Consider the following 4501-nt stretch of genomic DNA (forward strand, 5'->3'; position numbering starts at 1 on the left):
TGCACTGTAATTTTTTATTTATTTACTGATTGTAACTTAAATTAAATTATTTAAAGCTCAATTTATTTTAAAAATGAGTATTATAATTACCAGTTAAATCAGCTACACGTTCTTGTATCTTTTTTAAATCAACTAAGACTTTATCCGCATTAGCTTCTTCGGTTGTAAACTTAAAAACATTGAAAATTATTTCTCGTGCTTGAGATACCAAAGGTTTGCCTTTTAATACACTTGTCATTTTAATAAATATAAATAATTTGCCTTTTAATACACTTGTCATTTTAATAAATATAAATAATAGTTTATAACATAGCCACTCCAAATAAAAATGTAAATACTTGACAACACTGTCAGAAATATAGCACTAATCTCACGATGTGAACTCGTAGCCGACTGCAATAGAAATGAGCAATCCCTTCCACTTTTCAATTTGTTCTACGCGCAACCCGCCAGCTCTCGCTTGTCGGATAGTACGTTCCGTTAACTTTCCATACCCGTTCCATATACCTCCCATTATTTTAACCACCATTCTCAGTAGACGTCGCGTTTACTTTTCGTCTACGTTCAGTGTGGTAACATTTTATTCCAAGTTTTTGACCGGAATACGCGTATTTTTTCCTGCTTGATAAAATGTGGTCTGAAGAAAATTTAATAATAACAGCTATTATATTGGATGAAGAAAATAATTTAAATAAAAAAAGGAAACGGAAATATTGGATACATAATATGTTGAAACATAGAAATACTAAAGGAGAATATATAACTTTGTTTAAAGAACTTATGGATGACGATACTAAATTTTTTGAATATTTTCGATTGCCAAAATGCAAGTTCTTCGAATTACTTTCGTCTATTGAAGAACTAATAACAAGAAAGGATACTAGATTCAGGGAATCGATTAAAGCAAAGCAAAAACTGTGTGTTTGTTTAAGGTAAGTTTATTATTTTTTATAATATGTATTTTTACAAATTATTATACACAACTGTTAACAACAATTAATATGAGTTATCCTCATCATAAGAGTATGTTGCCAGATAAGACCCTACCGAAGTTGAAGGTGAGGGTGATGATGGAGGTATATAAGACGCAGGCATCATTGGAGTAGCAGCCTGTCCACCATCATTTTGATGTAAAAATGTCGTAGTTGATGGTTGGGATGTTGATGGAGGTTTATACGGGGTAGGCATCATTGAGGAAGCACCCTGTCCATCATCATTTTGATGTAAAAATGATGGCTGTATGGAGTTGATGGTTGACCTGGAGTTTGTAAAATTTGATCTCATTCTAGTTGTTGAACTAGATTGAAAATTTTGTTTTCTGCAATATTCTGATGATACGGAGTAAACTTTTTGACTTTGGCAGCAATACTCTGAAAAAATACATCAGTTGTGTCCTGTTTAAAAACCCGACGATTTTCTTCAGTTTCCTGTTTTCGAATGAGATATTTCATAAGCTCTGAACTTGCAGAAGCCTCATGGTTTGCTACTCTTGAAGCTTTTTTTCTGAAAACTATCTTCGGCTTCTTTATTGGAGTTGATTCATTTTCATCTCTGGATGTTAATGCAGTATCTTGCGCAGTTTCAGACGTGTCTTCACTATTATTATTATTTTCTATTTGCCCTGACGAATTCATTTGACTTGTACCAGTTGATGAATCTTCGATATTACTTACTGTATCTCTTTCACGTACGTATTCATTTCAATGTCATATCACCATTTCTTAATTTGCTGACTAGCTTGCCCTGATTTTGTAATTTTATTTTTTTTACTTTCTCTCCATTGATCTCGAAGCTGATACCATCTTGCTTTACATGCAGACCCTACAAATAACAATATTTCGTTATTTATGAGCGTTTAAGTATATACTTTTTGTTTCAGGTTTTTGGCAACTGGGGATTCCTTTCAAACAATAGCCTTCAGCTATAGATTGGGACATTCAACAGTATGTCCAATTGTTAAAGAAGTTTGTGAAGCAATAATCCAAACTATGTTACGGAAAACAATGCCACCACTAACAACTAATGACTGGAGAAGGATTGCAAACGACTATTGGAATATTTGGAATTTTCGTAACTGTTTAGATGCAATTGATGGGAAACACGTTGTAAGAAAAGCTCCTGCCAATGCCGGCTCTTAGTTTTTTAATTATAAAAAAACTTTTTCGATTGTTCTTTTAGCATTAGTTGACGCTCGATACAATTTTATAGCTGTTGATATCGAATCGTATGGCAGAAATAGTGACGGAGGCATTTTCGCGCATTCTAATTTAGGAAAATCTTTAGAAAACGGTTATTTGAATATTCCTGACCTAAAAAAGTTTCCAGGCTCAGATCAGCTCATGCCTTACGTCATGGTAGGAGATGAAGCGTTTCCTTTAAAACAGAATTTATTAAGACCATATTCTTCGGTTCAGCAAAGAGATGATATAACGAAAAAAATTTTTAATTATAGATTGTCACGTGCTCGAAGATGTTCTGAAAATGCTTTCGGTATACTAGGCCAAAAATTTCAAATTTATAATAGGAGATTGAATGCTGAACGGGAATTTCAAATAAAAGATGGCGGTCAGTTGGATGGCTGTTATGTGGCGTTGAGGTAGTAGAAGTAGCCTCTGGGGATGTGGGGGGTGATGTACAAGAAATATAAGTATGAAAGAAGTACACCCTATCGTGATAGGGTTGAAAAAAAAGGATGAGAAGTAGAAAATACGCAATATTGTTGTAATAATATTGTTGCAATGAATAATTTGCTGACAGAGTTGGTTAGGTAGCGTTGGGGTCTGTGTAGATGTACAAGAAAGCCTCCCCTGACATCAGAGGGGGTGTGTGTTCGAAATGGTAAAGAAGAAGCGGTGAAAAGATGAGTAAAGGAAATTGTATGGCGTTATGTAGATATTTAGTAACAAAATATGATAAATGGGGAAATTAGGCAATGCAGATACGTCGTATATTTTGGTCATTAGCAAGCTAAAAAGCAACGATTCAATTTTTTAGTATTAAATAAAATTTCATTTTATTCGTATAAAGAAACGAATTTTTTGCAATTTAAACCATCAACTAGATACGCCCACTTTCTGATAAAGCGTAAAAGTATATACAGTTTTAGAATTAAGAGAAAATGATAATTTCATTTTATTCGAACGAATGTTTTGTAATTTAAAACCATCAACTGGATACACCCACATTCCGATAATGCGTTAATGTATATACAGTTTTAGAATTCATATAAAGAAACGAATGTTGCAATTTAAACCATCAACCAGATACATCCACAGTCGAATGGTGTGTATTTGCAAATTACTAGTTAAAAGGGCGTAAAATTCACAAGGGATTTCCGAATTAGCTGCTATTTAAGCAGAAATCGTGGATAGCCATTTCATAGAGTTTCCGTCATTGTGAGTGTGATCAATACAACTAAAAAAGTAAGTATATACTTTTTTATTTAAATATTTGCTACTTGTGTTCAGAAGTCTTTTGTCTTTTTCTTTTATGTTTAATATTATAATTTTACCTTAAAGACCTGAAATCTACCCAATAACATAGCATTTGATGGTAAATGCTTTTTTTCAAACCTTCTTGTGTATGTTCTTAAGTTATGAGTTTCGTTTGAGTCCTGGTCCACGTCTACCTGCTATTACAAGCTGTAGAAACTCGTAGGTAATGCTTGAGTCCTGGTCCACGTCTTTTGTCTTCTTCGTTTATGTTTAATCTTATAATTTTCCTTAAAGACCTGCAATATACACAATATCATAGCATTTACCGGTAAATGCTTTTTTTCAAACCTTCTTGTGTACATTCTTAAGTTACGAGTTTCGTTTGAGTCCTGGTCCACGTTTATTACATATTCTTAAGTTATGAGTTTCGTTTGAGTCCTGGTCCACGTCTACCTGCTATTACAAGCTATAGAAACTCGTAGGTATTCTTTTGTATAACTATGATTTTGTAGTTTCTTCTTTTTCATCATCATATTAATGTTTTGTCATATTTTTATGTTTTACTGTTACGATTTTACTTTAAAGACTTGAAATCTACACAATAGCATAGTATTTGCTGGTAAATGCTTTTTTTTATTATTTTAAGCCTTCTTGTGTATATTCTTAAGTTATGAGTTTTGTTTACATCCTGGTCAACGTTTATCTTTTATTATAAGCTGTAGAAACTTGTACGTATATAACTATGAGTTTGTTGTTTCTGCTTGTTTGTCATTTTAATGTTTTATATTCTTTTATGTTTTACTGTTACAATTTTAAGTTAGTTTTAGCTTTTTATCATCTTTAATGTTTTACTGTTGCAATTTTACCTCAGACCTGCAAGAGACACAGTAGCGTGGTATTTGTTGGTTTTTTTTGTCTACATTCTTAAGTTATGAGTGTCGTTTGTGTCCTAGTCCACGTCTACCTTGTATTACGAGCTGTAAAACTCGTATGTAATGTGTCCTATTATATATAGCTATGATTTTGTAGCCTTGACCTCAATTTTTTATCGTCTTTTTCATCTTTTT

This window comes from Diabrotica undecimpunctata, chromosome 9 (genome assembly GCF_040954645.1).
Source record: "Diabrotica undecimpunctata isolate CICGRU chromosome 9, icDiaUnde3, whole genome shotgun sequence".
In the NCBI taxonomy this organism is placed as follows: Eukaryota; Metazoa; Arthropoda; class Insecta; order Coleoptera; family Chrysomelidae; genus Diabrotica; species Diabrotica undecimpunctata.